At 37.9% G+C, this 13,314-nt stretch overlaps 1 long non-coding RNA gene across 1 annotated transcript; it reads left to right on the top strand.

Moving 5' to 3' along the window:
* Positions 1-306: 306 nt before the first annotated feature.
* LOC122137080 lies at positions 307-7,450 on the top strand. The gene is made up of 3 exons (XR_006154593.1): positions 307-332; positions 5,717-5,791; positions 7,422-7,450. It is a non-coding gene; the product is annotated as an uncharacterized LOC122137080 (long non-coding RNA).
* Positions 7,451-13,314: the final 5,864 nt, after the last annotated feature.

Raw genomic sequence — 13,314 nt, 5'->3', positions numbered from 1 at the left:
GAACCAGATCAATGAAAAAGATACACATAAATAAACATAACTCTGGCCGGTAACATTATACAACTGTTAACACATTCTCCATGAACTGGATCCCATGAGACCAGTGACCGCTTTCTTTGGTTTGGTCAGGTGACATTCAACATAAATTATCATTATAGTAATTATCGTTGATTTTGTTATTAATATTTGTGTTCATGTTGATTTTTCTCTCAGACTCTCTCTCAGGGGGAATCAGAGGTGTATTGCTGTTATTTTGCCTTGCTTGGAGTTTATCATCTCCATCTATTTGTCAGCATTTGCCCGTGAAAAACATCTGCAGTTCTCGTCCTCAGGTGAGTAATATCATTAAATAAGTCTGTCTCTCTAACTCCAGTCCACCATGTTAAATTGGTGCTACTTGCCCTTTAAAATCTTAAGCATATGCACTAAAAACCACATGACTTATTACAATTATCATAATTTCCTTGGAGGGAAATCAACTCCATGAACAGTGTATTAGTCACAACCATTCTTCTCCTCATTTTGGATTTATTTATTTTTTATTTTATCTTTATTTGACCCTCTAACTCTAGCACTCTCTATTCTAATTCTATTCTTTATTTTAAAAAATATATATATAAAAATAACACTAGCTTCTCAAATCATTTTGTATTGTATATATTTGTTTTCTATTTATTATACAATTAACAGAACAAAAAAACAAATTTATTCTATTCTTTTTCTATTCTATCTGTTTTCTTTTTATTTATATATAATTAAAAAAACTGTACTGCATTAAGATGAGACTTGTTTTAGCACTTGTATATCATTGCTCTTTTGTTGATTTTTGATTGCTTTCCATTGTCCTCATTTGTAAGTCGATTGGATAAAAAGCCGCCTGCTAATAGACTAAATGTAAATGTAAAACAGGCAGAGAATATGGTAGGTTTTTAGCAATTAGCCTAACAGAAAGCCAGCCAAGAATCTCTTTTTAGAAAGGCAATTTGGAAAACAAAAATATGACGTGCGGTAATCAGTGTTGGGTGTAACGCTATCCATCCACTAAGAGTGTAATGATACATCGATATGTATCAATGGATTGATTTCAATTTCAAATGATACTTCATGCATCGATGCCACAAGTAAAATATCGATTTATGGCACCTATTTTGGCACTCTCCCACATTCACTTGTCATTTAACGCCCACCTATGCATTTCCACCAAAGCACGATTTTCGCTTATTCCCGCGCACTCTGCATGCGCCGGGCCTGTTTACACTCTTGGTCACTTAATGTTTTTTTTTTTTTTATGATCGGACAGCTATTCGATCGTAGGAAAAGACTACATGTCCTTTCTCAAAAATTAGCATATTGTGAAAAAAGTTCATTATTTTCCATAATGTAATGATAAAAATTAGACTTTCATATATTTTAGATTCATTGCACACCAACTGAAATATTTCAGGTCTTTTATTGTTTTAATACTGATGATTTTGGCATACAGCTCATGAAAACCCAAAATTCCTATCTCAAAAAATTAGCATATTTCATCCGACCAATAAAAAAGAAAAGTGTTTTTAATACAAAAAAGTCAACCTTCAAATAATTATGTTCAGTTATGCACTCAATACTTGGTCGGGAATCCTTTTGCAGAAATGACTGCTTCAATGCGGCGCGGCATGGAGGCAATCAGCCTGTGGCACTGCTGAGGTGTTATGGAGGCCCAGGATGCTTCGGATAGCGGCCTTAAGCTCATTCAGAGTGTTGGGTCTTGCGTCCTCTCAACTTTCTCTTCACAATATCCCACAGATTCTCTATGGGGTTCAGGTCAGAGAGTTGGCAGGCCAATTGAGCACAGTAATACCATGGTCAGTAAACCATTTACCAGTGGTTTTGGCACTGTGAGCAGGTGCCAGGTCGTGCTGAAAAACGAAATCTTCATCTCCATAAAGCTTTTCAGCAGATGGAAGCATGAAGTGCTCCAAAATCTCCTGATAGCTAGCTGCATTGACCCTGCCCTTGATAAAAACACAGTGGACCAACACCAGCAGCTGACATGGCACCCCAGACCATCACTGACTGTGGGTACTTGACACTGGACTTCAGGCATTTTGGCATTTCTTCTCCCCAGTCTTCCTCCAGACTCTGGCACCTTGATTTCCGAATGACATGCAAAATTTGCTTTCATCCAAAAGTACGTTTTGGACCACTGAGCAACAGTCCAGTGCTGCTTCTCTGTAGCCCAGGTCAGGCGCTTCTGCCGCTGTTTCTGGTTCAAAAGCACACGCCTGTGCACGGTGGCTCTGGATGTTTCTACTCCAGACTCAGTCCACTGCTTCCGCAGGTCCCCCCAAAGTCTGGAATCGGTCCTTCTCCACAATCTTCCTCAGGGTCCGGTCACCTCTTCTCGTTGTGCAGCTGCTTTTTGCCACACTTTTTCCTTTTCCCACAGACTTCCCACTGAGGTGCCTTGATACAGCACTCTGGGAACAGCCTATTCGTTCAGAAATTTCTTTTCTGTGTCTTACCCTCTCAGCTTGAGGGTGTCAATGATGGCCTTCTGACAGCAGTCAGGTCGGCAGTCTTACCCATGATTGCGGTTTGAGTAATGAACCAGGCTGGGAGTTTTTAAAAAGCCTCAGGAATCTTTTTGCAGGTGTTTAGAGTTAATTAGTTGATTCAGATGATTAGGTTAATAGCTCGTTTAGAGAACCTTTTCATGATATGCTAATTTTTTGAGATAGGAATTTTGGGTTTTCATGAGCTGTATGCCAAAAATCATCAGTATTAAAAACAATAAAAGACCTGAAATATTTCAGTTGGTGTGCAATGAATCTAAAATATATGAAAGTTTAATTTTTATCATTACATTATGGAAAATAATGAACTTTTCATTGACTTGAACTCTGTTAAATTTGCATATAGCGCGAAATTGAAGAACTGCTTTATATCCGCTTTTGCAAAGACACATTTATGTGGCCAAGTGTAAATGGAAACATTTTGATCGAATCAGATGAGATATATCCCAATCAGAGAAAACGCATGGAAGTGACCAGGTGTAAAGGGAGGCCCAGAAAGAATAAGAATGAGACTGGTACCAGTGTACCATCCAAGCGTGTGTTTAGCACTGCAGGTGATGTTGTCAGTGCAGAACGCAGTGTCCTCTCTCCTGAACATGTTGATCAGTTGATTTTTTTGTTTGTGTTTTTTAAAGAAAAACCTCTCAAAAGAGTACCTCAGTGATTTGCACTATTGCACATTTTGGCACAAAAGACTGGGAGACTTGTAACTGTTGCCATCATAAGCTTGATTGATTCATGTGACTTAATTTTCCCCCCATTATTTTTATTTATTTAAATAAAAATAATGTGTCATTTTTTGTTGTTGTAAATTGTGATAGACACTGTTCAAATGTTTTTAAATTAGTTTAATTAAACATTCATGCTATATATTTTGGCTGCATTTGTGAGTTATTAAAAATGTAATGGCTTGTGTAAACTAGGCACAAAATTTCAAAATATCGATAAATTAATTGAATCGAATCGTAATCGTATTGCAGACATGTTTGAGGTATTGGCAAATATCGTATCGCTGGAAGTAAATCGAAATTGTATCGTATCGTGATCAACTGCCCGATTTACACCCCTATTATCCACGTACTTATCCACTGAAAAAGTAAAATAAGGGATTACTGCTCATTTTTAGGTAATTTAATTACAGTTACTTATAAAGTATTTGAATTACATACAAAAAATAATTTTAAACAGTTCTAAAATCAATATTGAATTTGAAATCTAAATTTACCGTCTAAAGATAAAATTGAATGCAGCGTCTTTAACCCTCTGCACGCCAGCGCTTTCACTTTCAGTTTTTCCTGATTCACAGGAAACCTTAAATACTCAGATACAGATAAGACTATAATCAAAAAGGGCCTACTTTTATTTGTGTACACTGACAATAACAACAAAACATTGCTTTTGCAAAATAAACAAAACAAACGGTTCAATTTCTGCCGTCTATTTCTCTGTGAGCAACTTTCTACAAGTCACAAACTCAGCAAATATTTGGCACAGAGACATGAGAAATATGTCTGTAGAAAGCTTGTCTACTTTTAAATAAATTTAAATTAAAAAACGAATATTATCTGATTATGTAATCTGTATGAAACTAAAGCGAGGCACAGTCTTACCGTATCTGAAAGCTTGAAATGTCTACTTTTAAACTGAACGAATTAAAATTGAAAACAAATATTCTCTGATTATGTAATCCGTATGAAACTAAAGCGATGTACAGTCTTTCCCTTATCTGAGCTCATTATATGCAGACACCTTCATCTATATACAAAAATATATATATAAAATAAAAAAAAAAATAGATTTGTCTAATTTTCATCGTTTTTGAAAGAAGTCCTGCTATGAGGAATTTACTTCAGAAGAACAGCATGATCTGACACTGCTTTATTCAGCAGAGAAGATAATTGATGTAATTCATACTTACCTACATTAGTTAACGTGTTATTCTTACATAAACCTGTACGGATTTTACTACTTGGGCTTTTCCTGAAAATCTTGCCAAACTGAAATGTATTGTTTAACTTTTCTTAAGCTTTTTTGTTATTCAGATATGTTATTATTTAGAGTATTTTTATTTGTTAACCAAAGAAGGTTACTTTTTTTTTATAATAATGTTTAAGTATTACAGTTTTTTTAAAGCTAAAAGGCTAAACTATTCTATGTTTGACTCAAATTGAAAGAATAAAGAGTTTAATTTCTATTAAGGTTTATAGGGATTTTAAGATGTAGCCTAATTAGCGATTTGAGTAATTAAGTTACTTTTCAGACAGAGTAATTAGTAAAGTAATTTAAATACAATATTGATGTAATTAGTAATAGTAATTAATTACTTTTTAAAAGTAACTTACCCAACACTGTGTGTAATACTTACTTTGTCTGGAGCTGACGTTCACGCATGAAGTGTTGGTATTGATCCCTCTTCCAGAATCAACCTTTGCAAAAATTCAGCGTTAAAGTAACCCTCATTTGTGAGGCACCCAAGCACAAAATAACTGACATAAACATACAGGTCTTTAGCGATTTTTTCCTTTAAAAAATTAAACTTAACCACAGTGTCCTCAGCTGCTCGGAGGGAGCTCTATGGAGATTCATACTGGACATGAATTTTTTTTTTTTTTTTTTTAAGGTTTTTATATATTTATTACAGTTATTCCTAAATGTTAGTCTTCTGCTTGTATGTTGTTCTATCCTAGCTAGTAACTTGGTTTCATTAGCTAAAAACTTAACTATAACTACTAGACATTGCATTGCAAAAAATTCATATAACAGGGTAGATAAATTTCCCAGGCCACGGTGCCAAAATATTTGGTCAGGATTATTAGGTTATACTTGAACTTGAGGCCTGAGTTCAACCTGCATCAGCATCTCTACTAATAGCAGAACTCCATTTTTAACTGCTTCAAGAACAACAATGTTACTTCATTTTCTGAGAAAGGTCACAAAGCAAGTTGTGAAATTATTTTTAGAGATCAAGATGAAGGCGTAAGTTTCCACACCAAAACCATTTAAGAAGGATTTCTGTCTTTTAAGTTGTTCTTATTCCAGTTAAAATACAGTAATTGTTTATAAACCTGTAATATACTGGGACTGTCTGGGTTTCTGGCATTTCAACAGTAAGAAGGCATAAAAACATTACATGTGTATTTAATTATTGTTTTCCAAAGGTCCAGTTTGCTCCTCTACCACCACAGCCCTCTGATTTCAGGCCCATTCATTTCCATGATCTTCACAGCTCGGAGGTAAGAAAGGCTTGAACCTGAGTTCTTTGAGTAAAATTGTACTAAAAAAAAAAAAAAACATTTGGATTAAGTGTTGAGTATCCATGTACTGGAAATGTAAAAGCGGCTCAATAATGGGGCACGATAACTATTACATAACTATTATCAAGATTCAAAAATATATATACATAATTACTGTGATTATGAGACTATATGGTATGGTAATACTCCTGCGTCTCCCTAGTTCCTTGCTCATTCCTTCATTCCTCTCCTGTCCGACTGATAAACAAAGTAAAGCGGCACCTTTTCTCCCACGCGGTTATTTTTGCATTTTTGAGAAGTGTTTTGTTTTGTTTTTCCTGTTCGATCCTCCACGCTAACATGTTCTGGATCGGGATGACTTACCATAAGCCCAGCCGGAGAGTCTCAGATTCAGAACCCCTCTGTCAGCGGTTCCCACGTCAAATCACCCAGCCGTTCCCTAGTCAAGTTTGCTGTGCCTGCTCCTCCAGACCACCCTCCAGTGCCAGCAATTCGTAGGCGCTTCCCTGACCCCCAGTTAAGCCCGGTGATGGCTCCAGAGTGGGCTCCAGTGTTGCCCCCGGCCCCAGAGCTCGCTTCAGTGTCGACTCCGGCCAGCCCCAGAGCTCGCTCCAGTGCCAGCTCCTCGAAAGTGCTTTGCTGTGCCTGCTCCTCCAAAGCACCCTCCAGTGCCAGCACCCCGTGTGCACTATCCCGATCCCAAGCTCAGCCCAGGGGAGGGTTCCTGTTTCCCCCTAAGCCCAGGGGAGGGGTCCTGTTTCCCCTGTTCAGCCCAGGGAGGGCTCCTGTTCCTCCATTAAGCCCAGGGAGGGCTCCTGTTCCCCCCGTTAAGCCCAGGGAGGGCTCCAGATCCCCGGTAAGCCAGGGGACGGCTCCTGTTTCCCCCTACGTTAAGCCCAGGAAGGGGCTCCTGATCCCCATTAAGCCCAGGGAGGGCTCCTGTTCCCACGTTAAGCCCAGGGAGGGCTCCTGATCCCCCGTTAAGCCCAGGGAGGGCTCCTGATCCCCCGTTAAGCCCAGGGACGGCTCCTGTTTCCCCCGTTAAACCCAGGGAGGGCTCCTGATCCCCCGTTAAGCCCAGGGAGGGCTCCTGAACCCCACTGGCAAGCCCAGGAAGGGCTCCTGATCCCCCAGTTAAGCCCAGGAAGGGGTTCCAGGCCCGAGTTCAGCCCATTAAGTTTCCCAATTTTTTTTTTTTTGGGGGGTGGGGCTCCAGCCGTGAGGCCGAGGTAGGGGCGGGGCCATGGCCTCCAGAGGCTACTCCGTCATGGCCTCCTGGAGTCTCCTCTGCCGCCATGGTAGCCTCGAGCGGGTACCACTGCCCACTGTCCGTGTCTGTCCTGAGGGGACCTCAGAGCTCCCACCCCCTCCACTTTGGATATTCACGGGGCATGAGGACAAGCCTTCTTCCAGTGGGGCCTTTACTGTATGTCAGACTCTGTCCCGTGTTTGTATATGTCATCTCCCCCTGCACACCGTGTGATTCCACAAGTCTGTGATTATAAGACTATATGATGGTAATACTCCATGCATCTCCTAGTTCCCTCTTCATTGGGCTGATAGCTGATCATATATATATATTTATTTATTTATTTATTAAATCTTACAGATACCTGTGGCCAACAGCTATTCCATTCACTGACCAACCTGCAGGCCGCTCCTCCACAATACAGTGAAATATGAATTAAAAAAAAGTGGAAAGTGTTGCCTTATAAAAAAAAAAAAAAAATAAAAATGTGAGTATATTGGAAAATATAATGTGATATAATAATATATTTACATATATGAGAAATGTTTTATTGTATAAACCATATTTGATTTCATGTACATGTATATATTATGAAGAATAATATTGAATATGTACTTTGTAATAGAATAAGTAAATATATATTGTAACATTTTTCAATATATGAAAGCATTAATTCTTTATCGTCACACCCCAGGACTTTTGGTTGTGTTTTCTCTCTCATGTGCCCATGGCCTAGTTTTTCCTTTTGTCTGATTATGTCATTCAGTTCACCTGTGTCTTTATCATCGTTTATCATCATTTGCCTGTGTATTTAGTTCTAGTCTGTCCTGCAGGTTTCCTCGTCCATTGTTAAAGTTGAGTTGTGGCGTGTGTTACTTGCCTGCGTGATGTGGATAACTTCTGTGTGGATTTCAATTAAAGACTGTTTACGTCTTCTTCGTGGGCTTATTAGTACACCCCACACCCCTGACACTTATGTATTATATTAATATTTTGTAATATGTTAATGCAATATAATATTTAGTATATTTTCAAAATAGTTGAACAAATTTAATATATTGAGTGTTAATATACAAGACAATGTTTTCTTTGCATAAGGGTTGTGGTGCTGCAGTTGTGTGTGATGCTTTCATGTGACACATTTGTTTCCCCACTGTCCATTATCTCTGGGGGTTTTTTTCTACTAAAAAAAGAGAACATGACAGCTAAGAAAGAAATCACCTGATCAGATAATTATTGCAGTTTTTTAATCACTTGTGTATAAATTAACTTATGTATAAACTATTCAAGTCTAGATGATTTTTCATGATTTTCTTTAAGTCAAGAATGCTGCATAATCATTCACAGATGTCGATAAGTTGTTTTGAACAACTATAATTGCTTAAAGTAATCTGTAAGAATAAATTATACTGAAGAAATGCCTAATTCATGTCTTAATTAAAAGCAGAAAAATGTTGAAAAATGTTTGTGATGAAGTTGAAGGGCATTTCTCATGACTGGAATCAGCACTGTTTAAAGCACTGAATCAATGGCATTGATGTTTATGAAGTGAAACATCAGCTTCAGTGTAATCCATGTGATGATTGTCGACTGAGCATTAAAATGGAGCCCAGAGTCATTCATAAATAAATCAGCGTTTTAAGCATATCCATTGAATGAATGGTTTTTAATGATGACTCACTTGCAAAGTCAATCCATTGCCACCACCTGCTAGCGAAACACTGACTACGTTTACATATGCAGGAATAATGCGATTATTTGCAATAATCAGAGTAAGAACTTAATGGCATTATGATGTTTACGTCAAGAGCAAAGCTCTTCACTCCCGTTTACATGCAATTCTTATTATTCGCTAAGAACTGTGGTTATTTTTTTTACTGCTATTTTTCACATACCCCACTGCACAGCACAAGCGATGGACTCAGAAAGAGGCGGATGTGTTGATGGCTGCTGTTTTAATTTATTTACATCTAATGCAAACACTTCTGTATGGTTGTATTCCATGCTTTTTCAGCATCATGGAAATGTGATGGAAATTCATTTGCCTACACTGCCGTCGCGTTCTACTCACTGTTTCTGGTAATGAACAGAGACTGGTGGCAGCGAGTTGTGTTTTTGCCCAGAAATGCCATCGTTTTTAATCTGAGTATTATTACAGGTGTGTGTCATGTCATTCAAGTACACATGAGCACTTTGGTCGGAGCAGCAATACTGTGATTAAGGTATTTACATGCATGTTTATTTAAATTAAAATTGGTGTACGCCACTAAGGGGTCATATGACGTTGCTAAAAAAAAAAACATTATTTGGTGTATTTGGTGTAATGCAAATTACACCAGCTATCCAGTGCGTTGTAATTGGCCAAATGCCTCAAGCGTGTGACGGAAATGTTACTTCCCTTAACATACTGTGATGCCGTCTCCCAGCAGCACGAGGCTCAGTCCAGCTGCTCTGCTCGTGCAGATCCCATCATCGGTTCTCTTTTAGCAGTTCAGTCAATGCACTGTTTTAGTTACACCATTTTAGGGGGGTGTGGTTGACCCTTAACTTTTATAAAGAATATCTCTTTGGATTTGAGACTTTAGTCTTTGCAACTTCACAGATCTTCTTTATGCACCAAGAGCTTGTAACACTCCAAAGAGAAAGGAAAAATTGAAAACGCATCATATGACTCCTTTAATACGATTATGCTTGCTGCAATATTATTTAGATTGAAGTATTGCAATTACCTGAGGTAAAGTTTAATAGCAATATTGTCAAAATCTCATTATATTTGCATTAAGTGGACCTGACACACCAGAAAAGCTAAGAAAAAGGGACAACACAAAAACACGTCAATATCAATCATGGGTTGGGGGGTGTCCAAGAGGACCGTTTGAGATATAATGGGGGTCCAGTACTCAAAAAATTTAAGAACTACTGATCTGGATTAGGTAATCAGATTCCAAAAATTAAGTACTAGTAACTAGAGTATATTTAGACCTGTCATGATTATTAAATAACCATTTGATCGCAGTTAATTAGTCTAACCGACACACCACCCCACACAATTTGCACACCCCACAGTTTTTAAGTCATCCCACAGCCACACATACAGTAGGTGGCCAACCAAAATGCCTAGTACCGCCGCCACGGCGTTAACTGCAGGTCAGTCTCGTTGTTCACAAAACTACTGACAGGTGGCGCAAAGGGACAGTTTGCAAACTGACCGGAATCATGTTGTTTTGTAAACGGAGATCAAATAATGAAATAAACAATAACATTATAATATAACATTATTACATCCTTAAAAATCGTTAGAAAATGAATTTAAAATAATTTTTTATAAAGTTAATTTCAAAATGTGAGATAGTCGTAGACTGCAGCCTAATGCATCAAAAAAAAAAAAATTACACAAAGGCTGTTACTGCATGTTATGATTATTAAACAGTCATTATGAAATCATTAAAACTACACAAATTCCTTATGTTGTATTAAGGGGCTTTCATTTCGATTTCTATAGGCTAATGAAAACTTTTGAATGAAAAATCCTGACCTCAGCTGTTGGCCATCTCTGTACAAAGCTGCACGTTCATGAGACTTTATTTGTGTCGCAATTTACACTGACTCACACCATAAAATAAAAACAAAGCCTTGAACAAAATAAGTTGTGAGAAATCAAGAATAATAGGCTAATTCTGCGACATGAAAAACTAGAAATCATACAAAAAGTAGGATATTAAATAGGAATGTTTTGATTACATTTAAGGAGGTGTGCAGGCTATGCCATAAAAATATAACGATTGTAAAGGTGGCTTATTGCTAGGCCTAGTTCTAACACATATTTTGGCACTCACATTAATGTCACAAATTATGAAAAGCTTTTTAGACTTACATTTAATAATTAAGCTGATCTATTTCAGCAGGTCACACATTACTCAATTGTAATCTGGCATTTTTTAACACATTTTATTCCTGTATACAGAGCCCATGACCGAAAATTATGTCCATGAATTAAGAAATTTATCACTTTTATTGTTCCTCAGAGCCAATTAAAATGGTTTTTTAAATAATAATTAATATATATATAAAAATAATAACAATAATAAATAAATAATACTGATAATAATATAGTTTGTATACAGAGAATTTGGCCGTCGGGAGATTGGAACAATCTGTTAAATGTAAGAAGAAATTTGAATTGATTTAGACAACACAAAACCTTAAGAATTTTGACATTTAATGTCAACCCCTGATTCACAACATTCTTTTCCAAAAACAGAAATCAGGTGTAGAGAGCACTGTCAATAGGACCTCAAGCCTAAAAGCCCTATAACCGGCCCTTGGCCGACAGCTCACCAGTATCCTTGGCCCGAGTCCGACTGGAGCCGTGTCTTTTTCATAGCTGCTGTTGCAGCCATTAAAATAGTTTTGTTTTTAATTGCAAAGTTAGATTTCTTATTGTTTCATTATTAATAAATTAAAAAAAATGTTTTAACTTTTTTTTAAAGTTTTTTTTTTGAGTGACGACAAAGTTTTTTTTTGACAGCTGAGTTGATCACGTTTGATGAATTTAGCCTTCTCAAATAATCACGACTTGCTTAAAAATAAAATCTGTAGATAAAGAACACAAAAACATTTTACAATGTTAGTTTAAACATTTAAAAGTGCACTGTTAGGTGTATCTAAGCATTTGTGTGGAGAGTGTAAGCTGACGAGTGCTTATTAATGCACGGAGGTGCCAGTGCGATCACTTCATTCTGTTCTTCATAACAGTTGAAACAACTTGAAGGCCATAATTTTTGCTCATACAGATAATACTAATATTTCATTCGGTACTGTAAATGCTGGCACTTTGCCTGTCTGAAACTGATGGTTTATATTCACAGTAAGCTACAGAATACATGTAAGACTGAACCCATTAAAGGGGTCATAAGATGCGATTTCAGTGTGAGGTGTTACAAGCTCTTGGTTTATGAAGAAGATCTGTAAAGTTGCAAAGACTAAAAGTCTCAAATCAAAGAGATATTCTTTATAAAAAGTTAAAGATATAAGATATTTTGGATAAAAACAGGGGGAGGCTTGTGACTGTCCCATAGACTGCCAAAATAAATAACAGTGTCATCAGCAAAGTATAGAAAAGCATTGTCAGGAATAGTCCATCTGCCATCAGTGATTCAACCATGTAACGTTATGAAGTGGCGAGAATACTTTTTACACATGAAGAAAACAAAAATAACTACTTTATTCAACAATTCCTCTCCTCTGCTACGCTTGGATTTGGAGAGACACAGAGGAGAGGAATTGTTGAATAAAGTAGATGGTCCCTGAGTATTCCTAAGATGTTTTCATTCCTCACTCCAGAGCCCACTGACCACACCTTTCACTTTGAAGCAAAGGGGAATCAAAGGGGATAAGGCAGTATTGTTGGCTCCAAGCATGTAGCCTGCCAATGGGGGCTCCTGACCATTCCTCACTCAAGCCCACTGACTCCCACCTTTCACCACAGTGAAGCTCCTCAAGGGGAATCAAAGGAGGATAAGTGAGGACTCCCATCCCAGAGTTTAGCGACTCCAGCCCAGTGAGGGGCTCACTCCAGAGTTTAGCGTGGGGGCTCCATCCCCCAGTGGGACTCCCATCCAGAGTTTAGCCTCCAGAGTTTGAGGTGAGGACTCCCATCCCAGAGTTTAGCCCAGTGAGGACTCCCATCCCAGAGTTTAGCCCAGTGAGGGCTCCTGTTCCTGAGTTTGGCCCATGGAAGGCTCCTGTTGGTAGGGCTTTGACACATGGTAGGGCTCCAGCCGTGGAGGCCGTGGTGGGGGCCACGGTTTGTTTGGCGGATGTGAGGTTGCTTTTGTTAGGTTAGCAGAGGTCTGATCGTATCAGCGTTTTGTTATAGACAGTTGTTGTAGCTGCACTGGTCTAATGAAATGATAGCCATGCTTCATAAAGATGTCTTTTTGCTGTTGATTTGTTTTAAAGATTAATTACTCATGTGAAGTCATGGAGGTGCGTCGCAAAGCAGTGCAAGGTGCACATTTTTGTTTATAAAGCATATACTTTTTTTTTTTTTTTTTTTGTTTGATTGTTTCACTAGATAAGACCCTTTTTCCTCGTCTGGTATCGTGTAGTGCTCTTTGAAACTGCACTGACTTTAACAGAACTATTATTTGTAACAAAGAAACATTAATTTTCTGTAAAGCTGCTATGAAACAGTGTGTATGATAAAATATGCTATACACACAAATGTGAACTGAATAAAACTTGCATCCTT

This window comes from Cyprinus carpio, chromosome B4 (genome assembly GCF_018340385.1).
Source record: "Cyprinus carpio isolate SPL01 chromosome B4, ASM1834038v1, whole genome shotgun sequence".
Classification (NCBI taxonomy): Eukaryota; Metazoa; Chordata; class Actinopteri; order Cypriniformes; family Cyprinidae; genus Cyprinus; species Cyprinus carpio.
Note: the sequence above shows the minus strand (reverse complement) of the source record. Positions and strands in the feature narration are given on the sequence as shown.